The sequence below is a fragment of the Rutidosis leptorrhynchoides genome, chromosome 2 (genome assembly GCF_046630445.1).
Source record: "Rutidosis leptorrhynchoides isolate AG116_Rl617_1_P2 chromosome 2, CSIRO_AGI_Rlap_v1, whole genome shotgun sequence".
NCBI classification, from domain to species: Eukaryota; Viridiplantae; Streptophyta; class Magnoliopsida; order Asterales; family Asteraceae; genus Rutidosis; species Rutidosis leptorrhynchoides.
The window spans coordinates 638,534,669-638,551,294 of NC_092334.1; the positions used below are offsets into that span (position 1 = coordinate 638,534,669).

Below are 16,626 nucleotides of genomic sequence, written 5' to 3' on the forward strand. Positions count from 1 at the left end.
GTATATCCATTCTATAAATAAATAAATATCTTGTGTAAAATTGTATCGTATTTAATAGTATTTTTCTAGTAAAATAATAACTATTTTATATACACCTCGCTTCGCATCAGAAACCTTTAGGTTAACGATCTTGTTAAATGTTGTTAACCCAATGTTTATAATATCAAATGAGATTTTAAATTATTATATTATCATGATATTATCATGTATGAATATCTCTTAATATGATATATATACATTAATCGTTACATATATGTCTCGTTTAAAAATCATTAAGTTAGTAGTCTTGTTTTTACATATGTAGTTCATTGTTAATATACTTAATGATATGTTTACTTATAATAGTATCATGTTAACTATATATATATCCATATATATGTCATCATATAGTTTTTACAAGTTTTAACATTTGTGAATCACCGGTCAACTTGGGTGGTCAATTGTCTATATGAAACATATTTCAATTAATCAAGTCTTAACAAGTTTGATTGCTTAACATGTTGGAAACATTTAATCATGTAAATATCAATCTCAATTAATATATATAAACATGGAAAAGTTCGGGTCACTACAGAATTAACACCCAATTTGAATGATTTTGTAAAGATTTGGATGTGTTTATGAAGTGTTATGACGAATTGATGATGTTTTGAGCTTCGATTTGGTGTTTAGATGATGAAAAATTAGGGTTTAGAGTGACGGTGGCCGTGGTTGATGACTGCGTATGGGTTATATATTTATAAATAATTTTTCCCTATTTTAAACCCCTAAATCCGGCACCAGGAAAATAACACTGGCGTAAATTACGCCAGTTTTGGCGTAAAATACGCCAATACAAAATCAGGCGTAAAAATCAGGCGTAATTTTACGCCTAACATGCAAAAAATTCTGAATTCACAAGTTACATGGGCGTAAAATACGCCAAAATTGGCGTAATTTACGCCAATACTCAGGTATAAAAAAAATTTTATTTTCCATTTTTCGCATTCTTTTCGAACAAAATATTTTTGGGACTAAAAACCTTGACCCCCTCCCACACTTTAAGCATTGCATTGTCCTCAATGCATAAAGTTAGAGATAGTCATTCAAACCATTCCCATTTTAAGCCTCAAAATGGTACTTGCCCCGCCCGTATGTACAAAAAAAAATAGAAACTTACAAACTTTACAAAGGTGTGCGAATTTTTGATGGAGTCGTGCACTCGACTCCTCTTCTGGATTAGCATTCGTCCGGATCAACGGCTCCGTTTTTTCTAGAGCCGAATCCATCTTTCATACAGAGCGTAATCATGTTATCTTCATCTTTAATTGTCAAAGTCCCCATATCAAAATCTAGTGACATCCTTACGGTAGCTAAAAATCATCGTCCCAATACAATTGGAGTATTCGCATCCGGTTCACAATCCATAATGAAGAAATCTTCCTTATAACCAATATCGTGAATAATGAAAAGAACATCTTCTGCAATCCAAATTGGGTCATCGACGGTTTGGTTTCCAAATCGAATACTCGTATTAGTTCGAACCAACTCTCGGATGCCTATTGACTTTGCAATTTGTGTTGGCATCATGTTAACACTCGCACCCAAATCTAGCAACGCCCGGTAAGTTTTCTTCTTTTTGAATTGACACATAACCAAAAAATCGCCCGGATCTCTATACTTAATGCGAGGTTTGAATTCATATTTTGGTTTGGATTCACTTTTTGGTTTGGACTCAACGTATTCAACTTCAATTGTTCACCCCTCATCATCAACAAAAGATGTTTTGGTGTTGTTCATGAATCTTTCCGTGTTTTCTTTTCCCCACATACTTTCAAGTGTCTCACGAATCTCCTCTACATCCATATCCGGTTCTTGTTCTACTTCGGGTGTTTCCGTAACCCTGTTAACACAAATAGTTTCATCTTTGCTCGACTCGGAACCTAAGCGTTGATCGAGACGAATACCCCCACACTCAACACTTTGATAGATTTTATCCATGTCTATAGTATCCTCTACCATTTCTTCACTAACTACTTTATTTGTGTTAACCTTTTGTATCCCAAGCATCATACAATATCCCTCATCAAATTCTCTCTTCACTATATATGCCGAAGGAAAACGTATATTTTCCGAATTACAAAATCTAAAAGTTCCATTTCCTCCTTCAAAAGTGATGGAACCTGCACCCGGGTCTATTTTACAATCCGCGGTTGCAATGAACCCACGCCCGACTAACAATGGAACATCTTCATCCTTAGGCATATCAAAAATGGTGAATGGTACTTCAAGGAAGACACCTTTCACACTAGCCATCACATCGCGAAGCACACCAAGTGCCTGACACTTAGTATTGTTGCCAAGTGTGATGACCGCATCGGATTTAGTCAACGAACATAAAGAACATTGGTCATGAAATAATCGCTTGTACGTCACGTATGACATGATATTAATTATAGGCCCCGTATCGGCAATCACCTTGAATTCACGATGATCATTAACAAAGTGGGGTAAGACCCCAATGAAACTTAATTCGAACAATACTTCCCCTGGATCTTCTTCTTGACGATGGAACTCTGGCCTTCCCTTAACATCTTCTTCCAATGACAACTTTTCATCAAACTCATCAAAACATTTATCTGAAAGAACCTCAGACACCTCGTCCTCGGGCGCATCATCAAATCGCCCATCATCATCCCAAACGTCACAATTGGGCATTCGACTAATAGTAACATTTTGATCAAGCCACACATCAATATTCTCTTTACTAACATAATTCTTTGACTCATTCACCCGAATTGTTCTAAGTTGATGAACTTTCATAGGTTCAAACCGAATTGTTTCAACTACCCTAGCATCACCAAGCGACAAACCGGAAGCAATTTTCAATCGTTGCCCATTAACTAAGAAAGGTCCCCCACCTTTTGGATCTTTTATTTCAATTGCCCCGTACGGAGTAACCTTGGTAACTACATTGGGACGTTCCACTTACTTCTTAACTTACCCGCAAATAACTTTAACCTTGAATTAAACAACCACACACTTTTCCCCACTTCAAACATCCGCCTTACGATTTGTTTATCACGAAACGCTTTTGTCTTCTCTTTGTAAATTTTTGAACTTTCATAAGCATCGCGTCTCAACTCATCCAGCGCCGATAGGTCTAACTTTCTTGCTTTTCCTGCCTCTTTCATGTTCATTTTCGCCTGTTTAATAGCCCACTCTGCACGATGCTCAATTTCAACAGGTAAGTGACATGCCTTCCCATAAACAAGTCGATAAGGTGAAGTACCAATAGGGGTTTTATAAGTTGTCCGGTAAGCCCAAAGCGCATCGTCTAGTCTTAAAGACCAATCTTTGCGATTAGGATTTACGGTTTTTTCTAAAATCCTTTTTAATTTCCTATTAGATACTTCCACTTACCCACTTGTTTCGAGATGGTAAGGCGTAGCAATTCGGTGATTTACCCCATAATCCCTTAAAAGTTTAGCAAAATGTGAGTTCTTAAAGTGCGAACTCCCATCACTAATTATGGCCTTAGGTACACCATGACGACAAAAAATATTTTTCTTAACAAACTTTAGGACAACTTTGTGGTCATTGGTTCGAGTAGCCTCAGCCTCCACCCACTTGGAGACATAATCAACGGCTACTAGTATATACTCAAACCCAAAAGAAGGTGGAAAGGGTCCCATAAAATCTATGCCCCAAACATCAAAGATTTCACAAACCAAAATTGGGTTCGTGGGCATTTCATTACGCTTATAGATTCCCCCCATCCTTTAACACCTAGCACAATTTTTTACATACTCAAACGCGTCTTTAAAAATAGTAGGCCAAAAGAAACCTGAGTCGAGTACTTTGTACCTGGTTTTCTTGACTCCGTAATGTCCTCCACATGCAAAAGTATGACAATGAGCTAGAATGTCCTTATGTTCATCTTCCGCCACACATCTTCTTATGATTTGGTCGGGTCCAATTCGGTAAAGAATCTGGTCCTCCCAAATATAATGTTTAACCTGCGATAAAAAGTAATCCCTCTTGTGCTTGTTCCAATGCTCCGGTATCTTGTTAGTCACCAAATAATTAACGATATGTGCGAACCAAGGTACCTGCACAACACTAAACAAACACTCGTCCGTGAAATTTTCCTGGATTGGTTTAGCAGGGTCAAACGGTGGCGGGGGTATCCAAGATAAATGGTCGGCTACCACATTCTCAATACCCTTTTTATCCCTTATTTTCCAAGTCAAACTCTTGTAGCAATAAGATCCACCTAATCAATCTAGGCTTAGACTCTTTCTTATCAAGCAAGTGCCTTAGGGCACTATGGTCCGAAAAGACAACTACCTTAGACCCCCACAAGTATGATCTAAATTTGTTTAAGGCAAACATGACTGCTAATACTTCCTTCTCGGTTGTGGTATAATTTATTTGGGCATCCGAGAAGGTTTTACTAGCATAATAGATAACAACCGGTTTCCTATCAACTCTTTGACCCAAAACAGCCCTAGTCGCAAAATCACTAGCGTCGCACATAATTTCAAATGGTTTGGTCCAATCGGGTGATTGCAAAATGGGTGCTTCGGTCAACTTACGCTTAAGGGTGTTAAAGGCCTCCCTACATTGGTCATCAAAGTTAAAAGGTGCGTCTTTTAATAACAAATTACACAATGGTTTAGAAATATCACTAAAATCTTTGATAAACCTACGATAGAATCCTGCATGTCCCAAAAATGATCTTACCCCCTTAACATTAGTTGGTGGAGGTAATGTGGAAATAAGTTGCACTTTTGCCCTATCGACTTCGAATCCCCGTTCCGACACAATGTGTCCCAAAACCACCCCTTCTCTTACCATAAAGTGGCTCTTTTCCCAACTAAGGACAAGGTTAGTCTCGGTACACCTCTTTAAAACTTTTTCCAACATACTCAAACACGACTCAAAAGATTTGCCAAATATTGAAAAATCATCCATGAAAATTTCTAAAGACTCGCCTATTAACTCTGAGAAAATACTCATCATACACCTTTGAAAAGTAGCAGGTGCATTACATAAACCAAAAAGCATTCGTCTAAAGGCATAAGTTCCATAAGGACAAGTAAAAGTCATTTTTTCTTGGTCATTAGGTGTAACAACCCAACCCGATAACCGACCATAAACAGTCCCAAAAAAAATTTAAAAGCTGCTGGACAGGGGAGTGCGCGGCGCGCATCCCCTGTAGTGCGCGGCGCGCACAGAGCACTCCAGCTTCTGTCCGAACTGTTTTTAACACACAAAAAGATGGACCACTTCCCGACATTTTTAGACCGAACGCTTTTCACAACAAACTTATATATGTAAAACTAACACGAATCAAACATAAAAATGATGTTTTACAAACGGGGCCCACACGACCCAAAATACAAGTTTAATACAAGTTTAGAGTTTCGACCACCAAAAAGTTTAAGTTCCAAACTACACAATGAGCATGGCGTTTGGGATTAAACTACCCAACTACCGGTCAAACTCCAAGAGCTACTAAAGCCAAAAGCGTCCCCTAGCATCAAGCGGGATCTCTAGTCCAATACGATGCCCTTACCCTTGTCCAAAACCGAACCTATAAAATGGTAAACAACGAGAGGGTAAGCAAAGCTTAGTAAATGCAATAATTATACGAATACATATATAATTATACCTACTTGCATACACTTACACAAACCGCAAATATGCTAGCAACACAATTAGTTTATCGTCACATTAACAAGCTATAATCTCCAATACCATAAGCTAGCAACAACCGCATAATAATATAACTCGAAATGATATAATATGCTTACAACACAAGTAACCATGGTCGACCAATAGTACAAGGGAACGGCGCTCGCAAAAACGCCATCGGTGTTCATAACATCCATTAGGGCACTTAACACCTCGCACCACTAACCCCTAGGGTGGCACCTTAAAACCTCGGCACATCACCCCGAGTGGCATCTTAACACCTCGATGCAACACTCATTATTTTACGGAGTGGTGTCTTAACACCTCGACACTACACTCCTAGGTGGCATCTTAACACCTCGATGCTACACCCGAGTGGCATCTTAACACTTCGATGCTACACCCTTCACGTGAAACGTGGTGTCTTAACACCTCGACACTACACCTTTCACGCTACAACAAATAGATACATTATATACATGCGCATATAATTATTCCACTCACCTTAACAATTAGATGACGATTTCAACCTCCACAAGCTTCAAAGCAAAGTACCTAATATAATAAGTACTTGATCAACACACAAGCTAAGTGGACTCAATACTAACACTTACACATGAGCATTTAATGACTTAATGTATTAAATCGCCCATTTATACCAAAACCGCCCAATTAAAGTCAAGACCACCACTAATCACTTAAAAGCTAGTGATTAAGGTCCAACAACACCAACTAATACATAATTAGGGTAATTCATACCCATCTTTCCAAACTAGGTCAATTTATTACCCAAATAACTATTTTAAGACAACACACCCATTTCGGGTCATCCACTAACTACCAACACCCATTTACTAAATAACTAGGTGTGTTAGCAATTAACTCACCAATTAGGGTTCATAAACATCATTTAATACTTTGAAACCCTAGACTAGTCACCAATTAGTATTCAAGACTCAATTTTACCCAAGAACACCCAAAATTACCAATAATGGGTTTTGTGTTCATCATTTACTCAAACCCTAACCCTTATACTAAATCAAAGTAAGGAAAATAAAATTAGAACATACCACAACTACCACAACGAAGCTAGAGATAAGATGAACGACTTTAATGCTTGAACTTTAACCCAAAACAAGCTCCTTCCTCTTGGATTTAAGCTTTCTCTCTCAAAAATCACAATCTCTCTCTAGAATTAAAGTTAAAGTGATAAGGTTGTTGATAATGGAGTAATGGTGCTCCACAAACTGACCTATCTGTCTTTAACCCGTCCATAAGTGAATTTACCAAAATGCCCATCAAAATATCTGATTTAAAAAGCTGGAACCCGGCTACAGTAAGGGTGCGCGGCGCGCTCCCTTTAGTGGGCGCGGCGCGCACTAGGCTCAGCTCACTCAGTGACTTCTGTTTAACTGCACAACATCACCCACACTCTATGTAACATATTTACACTGCTGTACAAAATGATTAGGGTCTTACAACTCTCCCCCACTTAGCTTGGATCACGTCCTCGTGATCCGCACCAAATACTTGAAGTTAAGCACTCTACCTTGAACATTTCCGTCTCCAATGCGGAATTACACTTGTAGCAATCACTCATCCGGGTTCTCACTTCGTACACTAACGCATCATAATACAAAAACCGTACTTCACACTTCCATTCGATCAAAATTCTCACCACTCACTCGGAAATACACCGCGAAAACATCATAATATATCTTTCCAAAAGCCATAGCACTCCATCATTTCACGATATCGGGTAACCAACCCACGAGACCCAATAACTACAACCGTTTGCTCTTACGCCGAGTATCCAAACTCGTACCCTACACTCCACAATCGTCCTAAAAGTAGTACAATCCACCGACAATCATTGTCGTCACGCCTATAAATCGTGGAATATTCGGGAATCATCCCGACACTTTTCGAAAATCTCTCGTATCCCTCTATCGGGAACTTCGCCATACCGTCTCACGTCGCTAACTACCTTCGCAATTAACTCCAAAGTCCAACTTGGGGCTTTTTCGAAGACCATCGAAGCTTTCCTTTCCTAAATGAGCGACACCCGTTCGCTCATCACGTCTACTAGATAGGAACTTTTCCGCATTCTCCGGCGTTGGTCATACTAAATAATCCTTCCAAGGACTCGCTATAAGATATTCGAACCTCGGTCTTTCAAATCATTTGAGTGTCAACGCTCGCTAAACATCACACTATACCACCGTTGTAAATTCGAGTTTATCACCGGTACCCAAAATCAAAGCAATCGCATCATCGGGGTCAAAAGTTACACTAGTAGGTATAAGGAGGCACCTGACGTTATGTTATCCAACTCCGATTACTAACACCGAGTCTCCCAGACTAGACCCTTACGGGGTCTACTCCTGATGTCACACGTCACCTAACTACACGAGGTCACACAAATCTAACGAACCTTACGGCTCAACACCCATGGCTTCCTAGCGGCACCTGCTAGTCACTATCCACCTAGGTCGCATAGCTAGTCTACTTATATTCCATCTCAACACTAAGGAGGCGCTTGGAACACCAAGGCTTACACCTTTCCAACTTGGTCCTAACCATTAACCCGGTTACCTACATACATAAGGATAGTTAACCACCAAGACTCTACTCGCACACGAACACGATTAACGGAAATGCCTCTAGAACGGCACACCGCGTACACCCCCAAAATCATAAAAGAAAAGAGTGGCTGTCAAGAGCGTACAACACTCGCCACACAATCACAAAACCGCCATTGAAATCGAATCATCAATTAATCATTAATTCGAAGATTATTCCAATAACTAAATGCACACTTGCACGCATTCCGAAACGTGCAATACACACAACATCCGAAGTCTATAATGATCACTTAGAATACGCGAAGTCGTCACGTATTCTTCCAACTTCTCTAGGCAATCATTCTCTAAGAGTCAACATTAATAACCAAATTGTCACCCGCAATTTACTAAAGTTCACAAGTCCGAGTACAAAGTTTGCTCAATCCCTTATATCGGGAAGAACTTAACCGATCTCGTGCCAAGATATCAATCCCCTAGCGTACCCTTACCAAGTACAATGCTAAAAACCACCAAGTCTCAACCTAATGTCAACAACCCAAAAGATGAAGGCCAAGTAAAAATGAATCCTTACGGATAACACCTTCCACCTAACACCCCTCTTAGTACGCATACACGGCTAATACGCATCTACCACAAGTATTTGATCAGAACACGGCTATTGTATCACTAGTCACACAACATGGTCCTCATGACCGAACCACCGGCGTATACAACCAGTAGTTTTCAATACTAACAATAAGAAGGTTATTCAATACAAAACTCAAGGTGTACAAAAACGGCTATCGTGATATATCCGTAGTGCGCAAAAACGGCTATTGCAACACTACCAACAATATGTGTGTGAAACACGGCTACCGCACTATTAATACCAATGTGTGAGTAAAACCGACTATTACTCACAACCATGTGCACAAAACGGCTATGTGCACAATTCCTACGGCAATTAAAATCGTAAATATACAAGTAACAGTTCTTCCCGAGAGCCGATTGCCATCCATCACAACCAAGGGTGGTAATGAAGAGTTAATCCTTCCGGATATCCCTCATCACCTATCACAAGTCAAACGCGGTCAATAGAGAGATGACCCCAAATAAACACATATATCTAATTTCCTCGTAGTACACAAAATGGCTATTTTGTAACTACTACCCAAAGTATACGACAATGAGGCATCGTACCCTTTCTCAAATCCCATTACGCTTCCTCGGTAGGAATATAAATCCTAATAAAGTCGACAAAATTTCTTTGATGTAACACTACCAACTTCCCAACGTAGAACCTCGTTCCTAAATCAAATCGTCAAGATTACAAAGTCAAACGATTTCGCCATTTACCGTCGTACACGATCATACTTGGCGTCGGTCCCTCTTCCTGAATTCTCGAGAGCTCAATTCGATAATAATAAATACTAACGTCTACCGTCACCCGATTGCGCCACTAAAGTGATGACACAATGTCCACATAACACGTATCCTTTTAGAACGAAATTACCGCTACCCGCAAGGTAGACTTTTCCAACTATCAAATCCTTTCTACCCGTTACCACTATGAAAGCATCCGGTCAACGATACACACATGCTCTCAAGGGTTTCACCCACTTCACTACAAACACGAACACGCGCTCACAACCTAACGCCAAAGTTCGTTCTCATGGCTTAGTGGCTTCATTTACCCTATCACTAAGAAATGCTTGGTTGCACCAAGTCTTACGCCCCCGTCCGTCAATGAAAATGTCATCATAGGGTGTTTCCATTAGGAATGTCACCCGCATCAATACTACGTATTACCACTATGCATTCGTCCCCAGGGCGCGTTTCCACGAGTCAACGACTCAGGCGCTACCCTGGTGCACTATCATCAAAACCATCAACAAACTGAATCTTCACCGAGTTCACTTGAGTCTAAATAGATCTCGAAGCAAAGTTTAAGTCCCTAATACATACACGAATCCATCGGCACAAATAAACAATAATAAGGCATATTTGTACCAAAGATGAAAATACCTGAAACATCATCGTTGGACCCTTGCGCTCCACTGATCATCAGATAGTCACGCTCTAACCTCCTAACCCGATCTACAAACGATTCGAAACACTCCGACTTACGGTGTCCCTTCTTTTGGCAAATAAAGCACTTGATCGTGCTTAAAGGTACAATCGTACAATCTCGTGCAAAATGACCTCGTCCTCCACACCGAAAGCACGTAGGCCCATAACCTGTCTTACTCCTCTTCTTCACTTTTTCAACACCTCCGGGCGTACTTCTCGCCCTTTTACTAGGAGCACCTCTTGATTCTAACTTTCTCTTACCCAAAGAGTGATCAGCAAATTTTGAAGCATGAGATTCAATCCCCATAGTTGCTCCTTCGTCACCGTCACCTTGAGGTTTAGGAAACCTCTTTTCTAACTCTTCCTTCACGACCTTAGGCACTCGGTCTCGAACCATCTCGGTCACTATTCCCTCGAACGACTCTTGGAGAACTTGCTTAACCTTCTTGGCGAAAATCAAGATATAGCGTTCGAACTCTGCCTCAATCCTTAATGTTAACTCATCCTTCCCCTCATGAATAGGCGCGTCCGTTCCGGTTCCATCTTCCGTCTTCATTCTAAAGAATGCATATAGATTAAACAACGAAACGAAAAGGAACGACATACATATACCACACCGCCCCATCTTGGTTGATACTCATCGTACATTGCTTGTTTGACACGTATTGAACCCGTAACAATGGTAGCTAATCATTGTTACGCGAGCACGTCGCATTAACTTGCTAGTACAACGTCTATCTCGCTTGATGATTGCTAAAACAACATAAAACGATTAGTGCAAGGTTAGTTCACATAGACCTAAGCACTAACCAAATCACCGGTCCGACCCGTCTCCTACAAGTCCCGCAAAAAGCGCATACACATTACAGTCTAAGTCTAGGAACCTATCTCAAGTCGCCTAAATCCCTTAAACCATGCTCTGATACCACTTGTAACAACCCAACCCGATAACCGACCATAAACAGTCCCAAAAAAAAAAAATTAAAAGCTGCTGGACAGGGGAGTGCGCGGCACGCATCCCCTGTAGTGCGCGGCGCGCACAGGGCACTCCAGCTTCTGTCCGAACTGTTTTTAACACACAAAAAGATGGACCACTTCCCGACATTTTTAGACCGAACGCTTTTCACAACAAACTTATATATGTAAAACTAACACGAATCAAACATAAAAATGATGTTTTACAAGCGGGGCCCACACGACCCAAAATACAAGTTTAATACAAGTTTAGAGTTTCGACCACCAAAAAGTTTAAGTTCCAAACTACACAATGAGCATGGCGTTTGGGATTAAACTACCCAACTACCGGTCAAACTCCAAGAGCTACTAAAGCCAAAAGCGTCCCCTAGCATCAAGCGGGATCTCTAGTCCAATACGATGCCCTTACCCTTGTCCAAAACCGAACCTATAAAATGGTTAACAACGAGAGGGTAAGCAAAGCTTAGTGAATGCAATAATTATACGAATACATATATAATTATACCTACTTGCATACACTTACACAAACCGCAAACATGCTAGCAACACAATTAGCTTATCGTCACATTAACAAGCTATAATCTCCAATACCACAAGCTAGCAACAACCGCATAATAATATAACTCGAAATGATATAATATGCTTACAACACAAGTAACCATGGTCGACCAATAGTACAAGGGAACGGCGCTCGCGAAAACGCCATCGGTGTTCATAACATCCATTAGGGCACTTAACACCTCGCACCACTAACCCCTAGGGTGGCACCTTAACACCTCGGCACATCACCCCGAGTGGAATCTTAACACCTCGATGCAACACTCATTATTTTACGGAGTGGTGTCTTAACACCTCGACACTACACTGCTAGGTGGCATCTTAACACCTTGATGCTACACCCGAGTGGCATCTTAACACTTCGATGCTACACCCTTCATGTGAAACGTGGTGTCTTAACACCTCGACACTACACCTTTCACGCTACAACAAATAGATACATTATATACATACGCATATAATTATTCCACTCACCCTAACAATTAGATGACGATTTCAACCTCCACAAGCTTCAAAGCAAAGTACCTAATATAATAAGTACTTGATCAATACACAAGCTAAGTGGACTCAATACTAACACTTACACATGAGCATTTAATGACTTAATGTATTAAATCGCCCATTTATACCAAAACCGCCCAATTAAAGTCAAGACCACCACTAATCACTTAAAAGCTAGTGATTAAGGTCCAACAACACCAACTAATACATAATTAGGGTAATTCATACCCATCTTTCCAAACTAGGTCAATTTATTACCCAAATAACCATTTTAAGACAACACACCCATTTCGGGTCATCCACTAACTAACCAACACCCATTTACTAAATAATCAGGTGTGTTAGCAATTAACTCACCAATTAGGGTTCATAAACATCATTTAATACTTTGAAACCCTAGACTAGTCACCAATTAGTATTCAAGACTCAGTTTTACCCAAGAACACCCAAAATCACCAATAATGGGTTTTGTGTTCATCATTTACTCAAACCCTAACCCTTACACTAAATCAAAGTAAGGAAAATAAAATTAGAACATACCACAACTACCACAACGAAGCTAGAGATAAGATGAACGACTTTAATGCTTGAACTTTAACCCAAAACAAGCTCATTCCTCTTGGATTTAAGCTTTCTCTCTCAAAAATCACAATCTCTCTCTAGAATTAAAGTTAAAGTGATAAGGTTGTTGATAATGGAGTAATGGTGCTCCACAAACTGACCTATCTGTCTTTAACCCGTCCATAAGTGAATTTACCAAAATGCCCATCAAAATATCTGATTTAAAAAGCTGGAACCCGGCTAGAGTAAGGGTGCGCGGCGCGCTCCCTTTAGTGCGCGCGGCGCGCACTAGGCTCAGCTCACTCAGTGACTTCTGTTTAACTGCACAACATCATCCACACTCTATGTAACATATTTACACTGCTGTACAAACTGATTAGGGTCTTACATTAGGGTGAATAGGTATTTGATTATATCCCGAATACCCATCTAAGAAACAATAAAATTTCTGACCTGACAACTTTTCGATGATTTGATCAATAAAAGGCAAGGGAAAGTGATCCTTTGAAGTTGCAGCATTCAACTTCGTGTAGTCAATACATACCCGCCAACCCGTCACGGGACGGGTTGTGATCTTTTCACCTTCCTCCATTTCCATTACCGTTATCCCAGCTTTCTTTGGCACTGTTTACGTGGGGCTTACCCACTGACTATCTGAAATAGGGAAAATAATCCCTGCATCTAACCACTTGAGAACTTCCTTCTTTACAACTTCCTGCATATTCGGGTTTAACCTGTGTTGCGTATCATGAGAAGGTTTAACCTCCGAATCTGTAACTATCCTATGCATACACACTGAGGGACTTATCCCTTTCAAATCAGCTATCGTCCACCCTACTGCAGCCTTATACTTATGAAGCACTTCCATCAAAGCTTTTTCCTGCACACCTGTCAAATCTGAAGCAATAATAACTGGCAAAGTGCCGTCAGTACCTAAAAATGCATACTTCAAATGAGAAGGCAAGGGTTTTAACTCAAGAGTCGGTGGTGACTCTAGTGAAGGTCTTGTATTAGTATCAATGGATTTAGGTAATGGCTCATATTTATGAGTCCATGGTGGCAACCTAGCATCCATTGTACTTGCTACTGCTAGTTCTACTGCCTTGACCTCTTCACACTCAACATCCTCTTCATCACCTAAGCAAAATATTTCTACTGGGTCGTTGGTTATTAGGTGAGAGGTATGTTTTTCCACTAATTCATCAATCACATCTATCCGTAGCATTCATGGACATCTGGTGTATGAAGAGAATTAAAGATATTAATTCTCATCTTGCTATTCCCGAAAGATATGTCCATAGCACCCATTCGACAATTAATGTGAGCATTAATGGTGGCCAAAAATGGGCGTCCCAAGATTATATGGGTTGGGCATCTCTATTCCTAGGTTCAATGTCCATAACAACAAAATCAACTGGGTAATAGAAATCTTCCACCTTTACTATCACATCTTCTAATATCCCCCTAGGCATTTTGATTGACTGGTCCGCTAGTTGAATAATTATGTCGGTTCTTTTCATTAAACCCAATTCAAATCAGTCAACTAGACAAAAAGGTAAAATATTAATGCTAGCTCCTAGGTCCAATAACGCCTTTTTCACATTCACGTTTCCTACAGTCACAGCTATCAACGGGGTCCCTGGGTCCTTAAACTTAGGTGAAAGTGTACCCGAAACAACCGCACTTAGGTGCTCGGTTAGCTCCACCTTTTTGGGTAAAGTCGCCCTTTGCTTCCTCTTTTGAGTGCAAAGGTCCTTTAAAAATTTAGCATAAGATGGGACTTGCCTAATAGCATCGAGGAGGGGTAAATTTATCTTAACCTATTTAAACGTTTCCCACATGTTGTGGTCCCTTTTTCCCATAAGGGAATTGGTTTGGGGACTCTAAAGCCTTTGGAAATGGGACGGTTTTTGATTCCGTCTCCGCTTTCCCAGTCTCATTAACGATTGGTTCGGTCTTTTTCACCCCCTCCCCATGGTTATCATTTTCACTTACCTCTTCCTCATCAAGAACAATAGGAGACTTACTTGACTCTTGTTGTACTACCTCTTTTTCACCAACCTTATTGTCATACTTCTTTTCGCTTCTCAAGGTACCAACCATGTTAACGCTATGCCCTTTTCCTTGATCCTTATGATTTGGATTTAGAACCGTGTAGCTTGGAATTGTACCTGGTTCCCTATTTCCCTTACTTTCCACTACATTACCGATCTCCTTAGCCAATGCACCAATCGACTTATTTTGCACTTCTATCATTTTTCGCATTTCGGAGATGAACGCATCCATCTTAGCATCCGAGCTAGATGGTTGATTCGTTGAAGTACTGTTTTGATTTTGGTTTGGGTTTTGGCCTTGGTTTTGGTAATTGTTTTGGTTTTGGTTTCGGTTGTTTGGATAAGGATTTTGATAGTTTCTTTGGTAGTTGCCTTGGTTCTGAAAGTTACCCTGGTTTTGAAAGTTGTTTTGTGGTCTGAGTTGGTTCCCTTGGTTAGCATTCAGAGCGTTGTTATTGCTCCAACTGAAATTAGGATGATTTCTCTAACCCGGATTATACGTGCTGGAGTATGGATCATATCTCCGTCCTTGAACCTCGTTAACTTGTTCTTCCACTATGTGTTGATTTACCGGTGGAATCCCATTTCTACATCCATATGAAAAGTGAGAAGGATCTCCACAAATCTCACATACTTCCTGAACCTGCGAAACATTACAAGCAAGACCCTGGTTTGGGTTGTTAAATATAAGCATTTTCAAATCATCAAATTCCTGCTCTAAGTTCCTAGATGAACCACCCGAATCGAAAACATGATTCACTCGAGAGGTACTAGGTTGTTTACGATCAACCGAAGCTTGGGTTTTTGAACCCTTGCTTAACTGTTCAAAGAACGTCCATTCATCATCACTAGACAGAGTTAAAAATGCCCCACCACTAGCCGCTAAAAGAAACTGCCTGTTTTGAGAATCTAAACTATCATAGAAAACTTTAACCAATTCCCACTTGGGTATCTCATGGTGTGGACTTGCCCTACGTAACTCCTTCAGACGTTCATACGCTTCATGAAATAATTCACCCGATAATTGTTTAAAAGATTTTATTTGCGTACGCATGTCTGAAGTTTTACTTATGGGGTAAATTTCTTCTAAAAATCGTTTTTTTCATTTCCACCCAAGTATTAATACTCCGGGCGGGCAAGGAGAGAAACCATTTTTTTGCCTTATCCTTAAGTGAATAAGGAAATAATCGAAGACGTACCTCATCATCAGTGAAACCGTTTACCTGATTAGTTGCACATATCCCATTAAATTCAGTGATGTGTTCATATGGCTCTTCATTAGCCATACCTCGGTAGGTTGGCAAAATCGAAATGAGTTGAGGTCGGACCTCAAATTGTCAGTTGTTTCCTCCTGCCGGTGCAGGATAAACAATGGGTGAATGATCCTCAAAATCACCCGGTTGGTAGTAGGTGTCTACTCCTCTTGGTCGTTCGGCCATCTCGTCTCGTTGATCAAAAACTTCCTCTTCAGTGTCAGACTCTGATTTAGGAGAGTTCGGTGGAACAATCGGATGTGTCTCTAACTGTGGTTGCGTGGATACTGAAGCCACTGTCGAACCCTTTAAGATTCTTGTAGCTTTTCGATTAGCTTTTACAGATTTCTCAATTTCCGGGTCTAAAGGCTTAAGATTTTGATCTTTCGAACTCCGAGTTTGCATACACTA

At 40.3% G+C, this 16,626-nt stretch overlaps 1 pseudogene; it reads right to left on the reverse strand.

Annotated features, from left to right (window-relative positions):
- Positions 1–1,359: 1,359 nt before the first annotated feature.
- On the reverse strand, positions 1,360–15,194 carry LOC139890124 (uncharacterized; annotated as a pseudogene).
- Between the last annotated feature and the right edge of the window lie 1,432 nt (positions 15,195–16,626).